Raw genomic sequence first — 16,717 nt, 5'->3', positions numbered from 1 at the left:
CCAGGAACCTAGGGTAAAACCAAATATTACTAATCTAGAAACAATGTAGATAAAGTGACTCCTAATGATAGTCTGTTATTCTTATATTGGTGCCTTATTCTCCCATCATCACAGAAGCTTCCTCCAGCAGCTAGTGGGAACAAATTCAGAGATGCACAGTCAGACATTATCCATAAAGTGAGAGATATTGGACCATTGGGTCCTAAACTGGATGTCTCCATCAAATCACACACATTAGAGAATATGGAACACTGTGAAAAAGGAGGGAAAAGAATGTTAAGAGCAGGAAAGGATGGATAACACCAAGAAAAGAAAGCTGTCTCTAAATTAATATTATCAGAGCTCATATGAACTCATAGAGACTGGAGCAGCCGAGCATGCACATTTCTGTACCATGTCCTCCGTGCCTATATTATAGCTTCATGTTTAGTGTTTATATATGACTCCTGAATATACAAATGAATGGATCTATTATACATACATATATATATATATATATATATATATATATATATATATATATATATATATATGTATATGTATATGTATATATCTTTTTTACACTCGTGATTTTATACATCATGACCTTCCTCTGTCCACCCTCCGATTGTTCCACATCACATATCTTCTCCCTACACCCCTGTCTCTATGAGGATATTCCAACCACCCACCACTCACCCAACCAGACCTCTCAACTCCCTGGGGCCTCCAGTCCCTAGAGAGTTAGGTGAATCTTCTTAGACTGAACCCAAACCGGGCAATCCTCTGCTGTATACGTGTTGGGGGCCTCATATCAGCTGGTGTATGCTGCCTGGTTGGTGGTCCAGGGTCTGAGAGATCTCGGGGGTTCAGGTTAATTGAGACTGCTGGTCCTCCTACAGGGTCACCTTCCTCCTCAGCTTCTTCCAGCTTTTTCATAATTCAACCACATGGGTCAGCAGCTTCTGTCCATTGGTTGGGTGCAGATATCTGCATCTGACTCTTTCAGCTGCTTGTTGGGTCTTCAGAAGGGCAGTTATGATTATGTCCCTTTTTCTGAGTGCTCCATAGCCTCAATAATAGTGTCATACCTTGGGCCCTCCCCTTGAGCTGGATCCCACTTTGGGCCTGTCTTTGGAACTTGTTTGCCTCAGGCTCATCTCAATTTCTGTCCCTGCAGTTCTTTCAGACAGTAACAATTATGGGTTAGAGTTTTGACTGGGGAATGGCAACCCCTGAGATCTCTCAGACACTGGACCACCCACCAGGCAGCATACACCAGCTTATATGAGGACCCCTCACTTGATGAGCTGTCTTCCTGCTAGAGGTGGGCTCTATATGTTCCTTCTCCCTACAGTAGGGCATTTCATCTAAGGCCCCTCCCTTGGAGTCCTGAGAATCTCTGGTGCATTCTGCAGGGTCCCCTCAATTTCCTACCTCCTGAGGTTGCCTGCTTACATTTCTTCTGCTGACCCTCATTGCTTCAGTCTTTTTCCCTCACCCAATACCATATCAGCCCCCCCCCCCCCGCAAACCGCTGTTCACTATCCCTCCCAGGCCCTCCCTCCCTCTAAGCTTGTGATTGCTTTCTTCTCCTTCCCAAGTGGGACTGGGGAGTCCTAACTTGTGCACTTCAACGTTGACTTTTTTGAGTTCTGTGGACTGTATCTTGGATACTCTGTACTTTTTTCCTTTCTTTTTTCTTTTTCTTTTTTCTCTTTCTTTTTCCTTTTCTCCTCCTCTCCTCCTCCTCCTCTTCTTCCTCTTCCTCCTCTCCCTCCTCCTCCTCCTTCTTCCTCCTCCCCCTCCTCCTCCTCCTCCTTCCCCTCCTCCTCCTCCTCCTCCTCCTCCTCCTCCTCCTCCTCCTCCTCCTCCTCCTCCTCCTCCTCCTCCTCCTCCTCCTCCTCTTCTTCTTCTTCTTCTTCTTCTTCTTCTTCTTCTTCTTCTTCTTCTTCTTCTTCTTCTTCTTCTTCTTCTTCTTCTTCTTCTTGTTTTTCTTCTTCTTTGCTAATATCCACTTATTAGTGAGTACATACCATATATGCATGCCCTTTTGGGTCTAAGTTACCTTACTCAGGATGATATATTCTAGTTCCATATATTTGCCTGCAAAATTCTGATCCTTTTGCCTAAATGATATTTACTATGACATGACTGATTTTGATTTATGTGACTATATTTTACTTAGTCTAATTTAAGTTGACTTTCACACTAATTGAACAAATTTGTCAATGAATGAAATTTTGGTCACTATTGTAAAAGTTAACAACCGAGCTATCATAATTTCTGGGAGAGGCAAAAATCAAGTTTGTTCAATGAAAGGAAAGTAGATTTGTCAAATACTAAAGAATAGGACTCATGTTCTGGAGTAGTTACCCAACAAATAATGAACTCAGCTATTTTATTGTGTGTGGTTTTATTGGGTTACAGTTTGTTCATTTTGGATGACATTTTATATTGTTTTCTTAGTTTGAAGCCTTTTGTTGTAGTAGTGTTTTTTGTTTGTTTTGTTTTCTTGTTTGAGACGGGATTTAAAGTTGAGAAGATAGGGAGGGGGAGAGGATCTGGAGGAATTTATGGAAGGAGCATTTTGTGCTTGCATTTTTATATCTTAAAATTATTTTCAATAATAAATTAATAATAAAAAACAATTAGAACTAGTTATGATACCTGAGCCACTACAGTATTTGAAAGAAGAGGCCAGTAATATTTTTCATTAGCTAAGAGTTTTTATATTTCAGAAAAATCCATCTATTCTAATGATATTGCTCGACATCTAGGAGGCAAATGCCCTTTTAAAATATCTAGTCTGCAGTGTGGAATGAAATGAAGAGGTGGCTTTAATTTCATGTACTTTTTATTCATAATAATTTAGTCTCCAGTGAGTACATCGACCAAACTTTTTAAAAGATGGTATGGAATTTTTTACATACTTTTTATAAGATTTTAATATTCTCTTATAGAGATTCTTGTAGATTCTTTTCAAATAAAAATCAAAATCAGAAGTAAATTTATATTCCTGTAAATGTTATAGTTTTCTTGGTAATGACATTACTTAAATATACTTTCCATGCAACAAACAAACAAATCCACACAGATCTTTTAGAGGTTAATTTTTAGCACATATATTGGGTGCCTCACATTTGTGTGCAACTCAGGCTTCAGGGTGGTACAATGCCTCCATGAATACCTGAACACACATAAATATCTCCATTCAAACTCCACATAGACATATTTAAAAAGAGATCCTTAAAAGTGGACATTTTTCTATAGCAAAGAGGGCATGGGTGATATGACAGATTAAAATTCATGAATACTCAAGTCAGATATAATTGGGAAATTTTAACTATCTACTTACTATTGGTGTATCCTCAAAGGACAATTTGTCTCTAAGACATAGTGTTTTTTTTTTTTTTTCTGAAAAATGAGAACTCTCATCTTTACATTGTAATGAGGCAAAGAGTATCTTGCCCATAGCAAGCACTGGGCAATTGCTAATGAATCAATACATCTAAGGATTTCATGTAAGCTACTAAATCATTTTAACTTGAACTCATCTTTTATCTCTTCAAAATATTTTATAATGCCTTTCACTATTGTTTAAGTTATTATGGAATGTAGCATTATGTGTTTTTGGCACCCTACAAACTCATAATAATGTAATACTAATTTTCTAGAGTGTGAAATAATGGAATTACAATATTATAGTCCACATAAGTTACAAGTTACTTTATGGTTACAAGTAAGTCTTGAGCAGCATGAAGTCTAAGCCTTAGTGAAAACAGTTAAGCTACAAAATATCTGCTTATCTTTAAGAACAACTTAGTCTTTCCATTTTTATGAATATTGGGCCTTATAAAGTACAGCTTTATACCTACCTAAATACCTACACACCCACACACACACACACACACACACACACACAAACTCGCATGTGCATGCACACCTATATATGTCACATTATGAATGCAGTTTTCATCTTATACTAAAATTCCCTACACTCCAACTTCTTGACCTCTTCCTAAAAAAACCCTGCTCCTCATCATGGGTGGTCGAAATGTTAACAGATCTAATTAATAAAGAGAATAGGTGAAGTGACACGGATCATGAAATGTTAAAATGAATGTCACATCATATTTTATATCAAATACTCAGCATTAATTGACATTGCAAGAAATTCAATGCAAGTATTTTTAGCAAAATAGAAAAAATTAAGAGATGTTCTAATATCCATTGCAATCTGCAGTAAGTTTCTAGTAAAATATGAGACACTCAGTTTTTTACTGATATTCAATGTTAGCCAATTTTAATATTTATCTGTCAGTATATTATGTCAATGCTATCAGGCCAGAGAACAGGCAGCTGTGGCTCACTGCACAGATACAAATAAATGATTTAGACCAGCTACTCATGAGCTCTTTTAAGACTACAAACATCTTCCTTAATTCTTACTCTATCTTGTTTAAATGTCTATGCCCTAGCATAGTTTTCTTTCTCTACAACTTATATTTTTTTCTACCAGCTCTATTCTTAATAGAATTTTGAAATTTGCTGTGGATATTTTTAAACAAAGGAAATCTATTCAAACAGAAGCTGAATCAAGTGTGTCTGTAGATATTTGAATACATATATATCAACATCTTAGTAAACTGGTGAGATGGAGATGCTTCCATGGGTGATTTTTTCCCCAATTCCATCAACTAAGACATTGCTGGGGTGAATCTGTTTTGCTAAAGTGTGCACCAGCTTCCTGTGCCAGCTACTAGTGTGAAATTATTGTTGTTTATGCAATGAAATCCTTTTTTCCATCTTCCTTTGCAAAATGATGTGCTATCTTGTAAGAAAACCTCGCCATGAGTGTCTGTTCATTCTCTCCATCTTAGACAGGCCTTTTTCAAATATATTTGCAGCATGTGAATTAAATGAATCATGGCCATAATCTTTCCTTTAGATTTACAGTATAAATTGTCAGAACATAGGGCAATTTTGCTAAACCACATTGGTTAAAAACCCAGACTGGAAAGAATTCTCCTCTCTGGGCCATATAATCTAGGCACAACCATTTAATGAAAAAGTTCAACAGGAGCACTGGGGACTAAAGGCATGCCTTTGAAGAAGCATATGCAACTGTGTGATTGAATTTTTCTTTACTTGTTAACATCCACACTTAGTTTCTCAAAACCATAAATCAGGTCCTCAAATGTCCTTCAAAATGTTGGATGAAAGGGATGAAAGCAATACTTTATTTCCAACCGCAATTCACAGTTAGATGGTAAAATATAGGGTTTGTGGTCAGTCAAACTTTTGATTTTATGGATTTTAGATCAAACTCACTGCTTTCTGCTTCATGTTTGGGCACCATTCAAGCCAAAGCTTTGAGGCTTTTAGACCGTGTAAAACACCAGGTAGCCAGTCAAAGGATAAAGAATTCAGTGCAAGTCAGATTGGTGCATTCATTTCAAAAGCATAGTCACCTTCAAGCCATCGGGATGTGGCACGAAGTTGCCTACTTCTTTTGTTTCTACAAAGGCAATCATAGGTCTTTTAAACTGTTTGCTAACTTCTCTTCCTGATAACAATAAGTTTATGAGAAAATATTGAAATTGACCGCCTTCAACACAGAGCAATGGTTACAAATTAACTTAAAGAAGTCCTGTCAGATTCCATGATCTGATTGCTTAAAATATAAATAATGATAAAAATGTAGCTTTAAATTTTTATTTTAAATAGCCTAGATTATCCTTGAAAGCTCAAGGTTTAGTGTTTAACTTATATGTTGTCTGAACCAATCCACTAAAACATTCTTTAAAGGAAATAATATGCTTTGTATCCTATAATGTGTGCTCCTTCATTGTTTTCAATTATTCTATCAAATTGAACTTCCTTTACTTTGGAATAAAGCACATTTTATAAGATATATGTACCTATAGAAACAGCTTGTGTAATTTCCTTGTACAATAGGATGAACTCTTGCAGTTGGCCTATTTATTATTGTTTCATTGCAGTTAAATATATGTGTACAAGCTCTAAGACAAAATATGTTTTCAAAGAAAGGTAAGGTAAAGAAGGGCCCAGTATTCTTTGGAGGATCACTAGATATGCCAGGGCAGGGTTATAATTTGAAAAATAATTAATAGAAATCTAAATGGAATTACCTTAAATAAGGTAAGTTCTATTTTAACTGCACAGCTATTACATGTAATTGTATAGCACTCTTCTAGCCTCTGAAACTCAACAGAAAAAACAAATATATATTAGTAAATGTTTTGTATTGAAGTTGTTAAAAATGTGCTATATATTCATTTTGTCTCAATCAGGGACCTTGCTTTCAGTTTTTTTGTATTTTACTTTTTAATTAAAATGTAATTATATCACTTTTCTCTTCCCTATTATTAACCTAACACATCATATGAGCCCCTTCTTATAAGCTATCCCATGCACCCCCTCATTCTCTTTAAAATGATGGCCTTCTGTTAATTATTATTGTACATATACAATGATATGCATACAAGCCATGCTAGTCAAATTCAGTATAATGTGATATATAATATACTTTATGAAGGATGGATAACCAAATAATGAGCTTATATCTGGATAATATTCCTTTGCTGAGCAGTTGCTTATAAAGATCATTGTCTATAGACCTTTGTGGAACCCAGTGACATTTTCCTCTCCCATAGAAGCATGTGCATTGATGCTGCTATCATTCAGGCTTCAGTTCAGTAGTTATTACTGAGGTATCATTGATGTAGTTTTCTTGTCATTTCTTTTTTTCTTTTCTTTTTTGTTTTCTGGGAGAGGTTGTTTCATTTTTTTTCTTTTTTTTAATTTTATTTTTATTAGGTATTTATTTCATTTACATTTCCAATGCTATCCCAAAAGTCCCCCACACGATCCCTCACACACTCCCCCACCCACCCAATCCCACTTCTTGGCCCTGGTGTTCCCCTTTAATGAGACAGATAAAATTTGCACGACCAATGGGCCTCTCTTTCCACTGATGGCCGACTAGGCCATCTTCTGATACATATGCAGCTAGAGTCACGAGCTCTGGGGTGGTACTGGTTAGTTCATATTGTTGTTCCACCTATAGGCTTGCAGACCCCTTTAGCTCCTTGCTTACTTTCTCTAGCTCCTCCATTGGGGGCCCTGTGATCCATCCAATAGCTGACTGTGAGAATCCACTTCTGTGTTTGCTAGGCCCCGGCATAGTCTCACAAGAGACAGCTATGTCTGGGTCCTTTCAGCAAAATCTTGCTAGTGTATGCAATGCTATCAGCATTTGGAAGCTGATTATGGGATGGATCCCTGGCTATGGCAGTCTCTAGATGGTCCATCGTTTCGTCTCAGCTCCAAACTGTGTCTCTGTAACTCCTTCCAAGGGTGTTTTGTTCCCAATTCTAAGAAGGGGCAAAGTGTCCACACTTTGGTCTTCATTCTTCTTGAGTTTCATGTGTTTAGCAAATAGTATCTTATATCTTGGGTATTCTAAGTTTCTGGGCTAATATCCACTTATCAGTGAGTACATATCATGTTAGTTCTTTTGTGATTGGGTTACCTCACTCAGGATGATGCCCTCCAGGTCCATCCATTTGCCTAGGAATTTCATAAATTCATTCTTTTTAATAGCTGAGTAGTACTCCATTGTGTAAGTGTACCACATTTTCTGTATCTATTCCTCTGTTGAGGGACATCTGGGTTCTTTCTAGCTTCTGGCTATTATAAATAAGGCTGCTATGAACATAGTGGAGCATGTGTCCTTCTAACCGGTTGGAACATCTTCTGGATATATGCCCAGGAGAGGTATTGCGGGATCCTCTGGTAGTGCCACAATTTCACAGTCTGTCTGACCCTGTCACTTATAAAATATGTGTACCCTTCTTCTAAAATGTACCTTAAGCTTTAGGAACAGGTTTTGAGTTGTGGCTATATCAACTGAGGCTGGAATTAACAGAGTTTAGTGATTTGTGCATTAGCATCTGTTGTGTTGTATATAACACTCTCCATTTGTGCTAAAGTTAAGCTCCTTTGATGCTATAGAGCTATACTTATATGTGTGTAAGTTTTGGGATACAGCTAGATATTATTGTGGTCTAGTAAAGTGATTATACTAGGTTCTTTTCTAAGCTCTATGACCTTCCTAGCTATGGATATTTGGGTTATCTTATTTTCTAAGAAAATTCATGACTATCATACTATTAACCAGGCCCTGAGTCCAACTAGAGAGATTGTTGATTATCACCAACACATGAGTGTCACACTTGGATCTTTAGGGATAAGTTACCATGATGATCATTCTTATAATTCACTGGCATTACATCTGTATTAAGTATTGCTGCCATATTATAGATAATATAAAAAAGAGCAGGACACTTAAACGTATGTAGTAGATTTTGTTTTTACTATCAATAGCCATAGCTAGGATGGTAGTAGAATGCTTCCAAGGTTTACTCTTGTTTCATGACACAGTTCATTGACACAGTTTTGTGATAAATACCTATGTATTACATTATGGAGGAGCTCTGGGCTTGAAAAAACACCCAGTCATTTTTTTTAGTAGATAAATAATGTCTTCCTTAAGATAGTTTTCCACACCTTTTAGTTTCTCATGACAAATAGATCTAGGCAAAGAACATTAAAAATCATGTACTTTCGATAGACACACCAACAGGTTCCCTCTATAATGCCTGGTTGAAAGACAAATTTAAGCCCTGCTACATATTGTTTCTAGAGTAATTATTGTAAAATTCAAATTTGTTGCTCTAGCAATAATATTTACTCTATTGTTCTTTGATGCTCTGGAATGACTGAAGAAATGGCTGTCAAAAATTCATAAAGTATAACTCAGGGATTAATATTTAAATGAAAAACTGTCATGTCCTCCTCCCATCACTTTGTCACTGAATAAGGGGACAGAGTGCCTACCTTTCTGGGGTTTTTTTGTTTGTTTGTTTTTTTGTTTTTTGTTTTTTTTAGATTTCTGAGTTCTGGTAAAATTTCTATATCTGTTACTAAGCAAAGAAGTTTTGATGCATATTTTTATTTAGTGACAGTAACTATTAAACAGCAAGTTGAAACTAGCCCTGGCTTAGCTCATTTAATTCTCATAACTCTTAGGATGAATAGTTCTGTTGTGTTACTACAGGCATTTTATAGCTGACAAAGGTAAGAGTTGTAGAGAATTGTGATTAAAAAAAAATGGCCCCCAATAGGCTCATCAGGAGTGATAGCATTGGGAGCTGTGGCCTTGTTTCAGTAGGTGTGGCCTTGTTTTGGAAGTGTTTGTCTGTTCACTTCCTGCTGCCAGTAGATCCAGACATAGAACATTGTGCCCCTTCTCCAACACTGTGTCTGCCTGTGTGCCATCACGACTTCCTGCCATGATGATAATAGAGTAAGCCTCTGAAACTGTAAGAAAGCCTCAATTAAAAGTTTTTCTTTATAAGAGTTGCCATAGTAATATTGTCTCTTCATATAAATAAAATTCTAGCTAAGATACATTGGTTAATGAAATTGCAGAGGCCTCTCAGATGATATTAAAGACAAAAATTCGAACTTAGACAAGTTAGTTTTACAACTAATTTTCTGAACCACTATTTTCAAGTGTTTCAACAACCATTTCTTTGTCTATATCTTCAGGACCCAGTAAAAACAAGAGCAAATATAGATAATTTTAAAGGTTTTAAGAAAATTCAACAAATGATTGAGCAAGTAAATGAATCAATGTTTATACAATAGCTTGTTTTTGTAAAAATGATATTCAAAACCCTTTCCCCATATTTTTTAGATATTTTCCTCATTTACACTTTAAATGCTATCCCAAAAGTTCCCTATACCCTCTCCCTGCCCTGCTCCCCTACACACTCACTCCTACTTCTTGGCCCTGGCATTTCCCTATACTGGGCATATAAAGTTTGCTAGACCAAGGGGCCTGTGTTCCCAATGACAGCCGACTAGGCCATCTTCTGTTACATATGCAGCTAGAGACATGAGCTCTGTCTGGGGGTACTGATTAGATTATATTGTTGTTCCATCTATAGGGCTGCAGACCCTTTCATCTCTTGAGTACTTTCTCTAGCTCCTATATTGGGGGCCCTGTGTTCCATCCTTTAGATGACTGTGAGCATCCACTTCTGTATTTGCCAGGCACTGTCAAAGCCTCAAAGGAGACAGCTATTTCAGGGTCCCTTCAGCAAAATCTTGCTGGAATATGCAATAGTGTCTGCGTTTGGTGGTTGATTATGGGGAGGACCTCCCGGTGGGGCAGTCTCTGGATGGTCCATCCTTTCATCTTAGCTCCAAACTTTGTCTCTGCAACTCCTTCCATGGATCTTTTATTCCCTATTCTAGGGAGGAATGAAGTATCCACGCGTTGCTCTTCCTTCTTGATTTTCTTGTGTTTTGGAAGTTGTATCTTGGGTATTCTAGGTTTCTGGGCTAATATCCACTTATCAGTGAGTGCATATCAAGTGACTTCTTTTGTGATTGGGTTGCCTCACTCAGGATGATATCCTACAGATACATCCATTTGCCCAAGAATTTCATAAATTCATTGTTTTCAATAGCTGAGTACTCCATTGTGTAAATGTACCACATTTTCTCTATCCATTCCTCTGTTGAGGGACATCTGGGTTCATTCCAGCTTCTGGCTATTATAAATAGGGCTGCTATGAACATAGTGGAGCATGTGTCCATATGAAAGTTGAAACATCTTTTGGGTATATGCCCAGGAGAGGTATTGCTGGATCTACCGGCACTACTATGTCCAGTTTTCTGAGAAACTGCCAGACTGAATACCAGAGTGGTTGTACCAGCTTCCAATCCCACCAGCAATGGAGGAGTGTTCCTCTTTCTCCACATCCTTGCCAGCATCTGCTGTCACCTGAATTTTTGATCCTAGCCATTCTGACTGGTGTGAGGTGGAATCTCAGGGTTTTTTTGACTTGCATTTCCCTGATGATTAAGGATGTTAAACATTTTTTCAAGTGCTTCTCAGCGCTTTAGTATTTCTCAGTTGAGAATTATTTGTTTAGCTCTGTACGCCATTTTTAATAGGGTTATTTGAACTTCTGGAGTTCAGCTTCTTGAGCTCTTTGTATATATTGGAAATTAGTCCCCTATCAGATTTAGGATTGGTAAAAATTCTTTCCCAATCTGCTGGTGGCCTTTTTGTCTTATTGACAATATCTTTTGCACTATAGAAGCTTTGCAATTTTGTGAGTTCCCATTTGTCGGTTCTTATCTTACAGCACAGGCCATTGCTGTTATGTTTAGGAATTTTCCCCCTGTGTCCATATCTTCAAGGGTTTTCCCCACTTCCTCCTCTTTAATTTTCAGTGTCTCTGGTTTTATGTGCAGTTCTTTATTCCATTTAGACTTGAGCTTTGTACAAGGAGATAAGAATGGATCAATTCTCATTCTTCTACATAATAACTGCCAGTTGTGCCAGCAACATTTGTTGAAAATGCTGTCTTTTTTCCACTGTATGGTTTTAGCTCCCTTGTCAAAGATCAAGTGACCATAGGTATTTGGGTTCATTTCTGGATCTTCAATTCTATTCCATTGATCTATCTGTCTGTCACTGTGCCAGTACCATGCAGTTTTTTCACAATTGCTCTGTTGTACTGCTTGAGGTCAGGCATGGTGATTCTCCCATAGGTTCGTTTATTGTTGAGAATAGTTTTTGCTATCCTATGTGTTTTGTTATTCCAGATGAATTTGCAAATTGCCCTTTCTAACTCAGTGAAGAATTGAATTAGAATTTTGAAAGGGATTGCATTGAATCTGTAGATTGCTTTTGGCAGGATAGTCATTTTTACTATATTGATCCTGCCAATCCATGAGCATGGGAGATCTTTCCATCTTCTGAGATCTTCAATTTCTTTCTTCAGAGACATGAAGTTCTTTTCATACAGATCGTTCACTTCTTTACTTAGAGTCACACCAAGGTATTTTATATTATTTGTGACTATTGTGAGGGTGTTGTTTACCTAATTTCTTTCTCATCCTGTTTAACCGTTGTGTATAGAAAAGCCACTGATTTGTTTGAGTTAATTTTATATCCACCTACTGCGCTGAAGCTGTTTATCAGGTTTAGAAGATCTCTGGTGGAATTTTTAGGGTCCCTTATATACACTATCATATTATCTAAAAACAATGATATTTTGACTTCTTCCTTTCCAATTAGTATTCCCTTGATCTCCTTTTGTTGTTGAATTGCTCTGACTAGGACTTCAAGTACTGTATTGAATTGGTAGAGAGAAAGTTGACAGCCTTGTCTAGTCCCTGATTTTCGTGGGATTGCTTCACATTTCTCTCCATTTAGTTTGATGTTGGCTACTGGCTTGCTTATATTGCTTTTATTATATTTAGGTATGGGACTTGAATTCCTGATCTTTCCATGACTTTTATCATGAAGGGGTGTTGGATTTTGTCAAAATTTCTTAGCGTCTAACGAGATGATCATGTCTTTTTGTCTTAAACCATCTCCCTGCATCCCTGGAATGAAGCCTACTTGGTCATGATGGATGATCATTTTGATGTGTTCTTAGATTCAGTTTGTGAGGATTTTATTGAGTATTTTTGCATCAATATTCATAAGGGAAATTGGTCTGAAGTTCTCTTTCTTTGTTGCCTCTTTTTGTGGTTTAGGTGTCAGAGTAATTTTTGCTTCATAGAATGAATTGGGTAGTACTGAAGTTTTTAGTTTGATAGAGTTTATTCCAATTAAGTTTAGAATAATCTTAATCTCAGCAAGATCTACTTTTAAAAATATCATAAACTTTGAATATGAGACAATGAATTCACAAAAGAAACAACCAAATATTATGAACTTCGGACATATTCTTTTGCAGATTATCAAAGATTTCTGCCTTTGAAATCAATGTGTAAATATGAGCAATAGAGACACATATAAAAATACATAAAATAAGTCTGTAAATTCTCCTCAATTTCCCACACACTTAGTGGCTTTTGAATGGATAACATGTGCATTATAACAAAATATATCATTAGAATACTTGTATATAAAATGAGCATTATGGCTCCACAGTGTCAAGGGACTATTTTTACACCACTATTCATAAATCCCATAATTTATGCCCAATGTTTCAATGTTATGAAGCAGATTTTGTTTAGGTTCGAGTTTTTTTTTTTTCCTTTTTCTGCATCTACAGAGCATTGCTAATTGTCATATTTAATCTATAGGTCAATGTGTGAGGGAAAAATCAACTGGGGATAGTACAAAGCATTCATAATCAGAAGAGGATAGAGAGGGAGACTTGCTGTGCTCACACTGAAACAGCTGTTTCATAAACCTTAAACATCTGTGGAAGTCATCTGGGGAAAAGCTATCTACAGTGCTTTTGATCCCTTCATGTCAGCACGGGAGCATTCCTTTCCCATATGCTTGGTGAGCACCAGCCTTTTCGACCCATGCCTAGGGATAACTTTTTCCCTTGCCATTTCCATGAAATGGCATGAGAATGCTGCTAGTGTGTAAGTGAAAATATGGTAAAGTTCTGGATGAAGGTGAGGTTAGCTATTACACTAATTAAGTTGAATAAGGCAACACTGTGCTGAACAAAAGGGGAAATGCAACACAATTAAAGGGTAAAGTTTAAAAATATGTGTATAGAACTACATACTTTGTTTAAATATTATTTGAATATTTATCCTAAATCCTCTTAGAGTCCTCTGTGTATACCATAATTATTTCCATTTTGTGGAGAGAATTTGCTGGATCAGTTACTTGTTTTCAAGCCCACAAATAGCAATTTTGGACTTTGGATTCAATGAGGAATCTAATATTACAAATTCGATAACTGTCTTTCAATTTATACAACATGTTCACATTTGCCAGGAGGAAATATTACACTCAACAACATGCTACAATAAATTGTATATACATGGAAGGAAAATATCTCTATGAAGTAAGGATAATTTGCCCAAGTTCTCTTTTATAACGGTCATGTTTTTTAATTTTCATATTTATTATTCTCTCATATATAACATCCCAAAAGCAGTTGCCTCTCCTTTCTCTCCTTCCAGTTACTCCTGCTCACCTCCCTCCCATTGAACATGAAGAATGCCTGCTGGTGCTCAGCTTCCATTCTCCACTTTATACCAATCTCTCGGCTGATTCTAAAGTATGTGAAAAGGACAATTATACTATCCCACAAAAGGAGGAGAAAAAATTTAATCTTAATTGTTTTTAAATAAAAATTTTAGATGTCAGTCATAGTGGCACATAGCTGTACTCTCAGGACATGGAATTGGAGGTAAGAAGCCTGTGAGATTGAGACTTGGCAGGTAGACATAGACACTGTTTTGAAAAACAAACAAAAAAACACCACTTTGTTTATCCTGGGAAAAAAAAGGTAATATTATCTAATAATTTTGAGAAATCAAAGACAAACATAATTTTTTGCAGTTTTAGATGCAGTTTTCTCATGAAAATATTCCTATTTAGTGTGACATAACAATTATACAGAAAAATTTAAGGGCAATGGAAAGTCAAACAAGTAAATAACATGCTTTTGTAATTGCATATACAAGTTTATAATAGACGTATAACTTTATGAATGTTAAGCAGAATTACTCAGTGAACAATAGCAGGACAAATAATGAACTGTGGAAGACCTTTAAAATACATGATAATTTAAACACTTGGAATGCTGAGGCAGAAAGGATACTAGGAGCTCAACCAGCCTGGGCTACATACTGAAAACTAGCAAAACCAGTACCACATGGAAAATAATGTTTTATTGAAAGACACATACACAAACACATATACACACAAATGCAGAAACTCAAATACAGAAATGTACAAAGACATACATATACACATACAGATAAATACATAAAGACACATACATACACACAAAGATAAATAAACCAACACTCATACACACAGAGAGACATGAATAAAGAGAGAGACAACAGAGATATCATAAATATTACTTAAAATTGTATAAATTTCAAATATAATTTTTAAACGTACAACGATAAATGTGAAGGTTTCTCAACAAATATAAGCTAAAGCATTCTTAAATTAGTGACTTCTCTGACAGAACAATCTCAAATAATGGAGAAACACATTTTTCAACATCGTTAAACATCATGGAACTGCAAATCAAAATGAATTTAAGACTTCATCATATACCTGATAAAATGGCTAAGACTAAAACACACATGAAAATTTAAGCTAGTAAAGATGTGGATGAAGGATAGCACTCCTCCAAACTAGTACAAACTAGTATAGCCCATGTGGAAATCAATATGGTAGTTCTTTAGAAAATTTGGAATCCATCAATCAACCTAAAAACCCAGCTACCTCACTTCTGGAATATACCCAAAAGACTCTACATGCTACCACAAGGACAGTTGCTCAACTGTGTTCATAGCAACTGTAATCACAATAGGTAGAAACTGGAATCAATTTTGATATACCTCAACCAAAGAATAGATAAAGAAAATGTGATACATTTACACAATGAAGTATTATTCATGTGTTTACAAAAAAGACTTCAAGAAATTTGCAGCCAAATGGATGAAAGTAGCAAAAAAAAAAAAAAAAAAAAATCCTGTGTGAAATAATCCAGACCACAAAAGACAAACATGGTATGAACTGTATGAACTCACTTGTTAGTCAACATCAGCTGTAACATAAAAAAAAAAAAAATCATGCTACAATCCACAGACTCATAGAGGCTAAATAACAAGGAAGGGGCAAGGATGGATATATGGCTTCCTGGGTAAGGCGAAATAGATTTCACAGGTAGACTAGGGATGGGAAGAGGAGATATCAAATTGAGAAGAGGGATGATGAAAAAGAGCACTGGGAGAGATGACAGCAATTGAGGAAGGTTGAATTTGGGGGGTGATATGACAACCCAGTGCAATGTAAACTTCCTGGAACTTAAAGGGTAATGAATGACTCTAATGAATACTCCCAGTAATGGATTAAATGGCAGAGAGGTAACCTGGAAATGGGATATCCTGGGATGGAGGGTTGATGGAGGGGGTAACCAGGAAATGGGATATCATATGAGATGTAAAAGAATGGAATGATTAATAATAATAATAATAATAATAATAACAATAACAATAATGTAAAAATGGAGAGTGAATGAGCCATCTTCTGTAACTAGACATGACTTCTAGTGGTGAGTTTGGGACATCAACCCAACCACAAATCATTCAACCTATAATTTAAACTGCATGCAAGAATTGGTGGGGGAATCCCCATCCTTAATGTCAAGCTCTACTACAGAGCAGTAGTGACAAAAACTACATGATATTGGTATAGAAACAGACATGTTGATCTATGGAATAGAATTGAACACTCAAAATTAAAACCACACACTTATGCACACTTGATCTTTGACAAAGAAGTGAAAAATATACAATAAAAAAAGAAAGCATCTTCACTAAATGGTGCTGGTCTAACTGGCTCTCTGTATGTAGAAAAATAAAAGTAGACCCATATGTTTCACCTTGAACAAAGCTCAAGTCCAAGTGGATCAATGACCTCAACATAAAACCAGACACTGAATCTAATAGAAGAAAAAGTGGGAGAGAGTCTTAAACTCATTGAAACAGGGGGAAATTTCCTAAACAGGACTCCAATTATGCTCTAAGATCAAGAATTAATAAATGGTACCTTATGAAACACGAAAGTTTCTGTAAGACAAAGGACATAGTCAATAAGACAAATTGGTAACCTGTACATTGGGAA

The sequence above is a fragment of the Mus musculus genome, chromosome 4 (genome assembly GCF_000001635.26).
Source record: "Mus musculus strain C57BL/6J chromosome 4, GRCm38.p6 C57BL/6J".
Taxonomy (NCBI): Eukaryota; Metazoa; Chordata; class Mammalia; order Rodentia; family Muridae; genus Mus; species Mus musculus.
The sequence above is the reverse complement of the archived record's forward strand: the minus strand, read 5'-3'. Positions refer to the sequence as shown.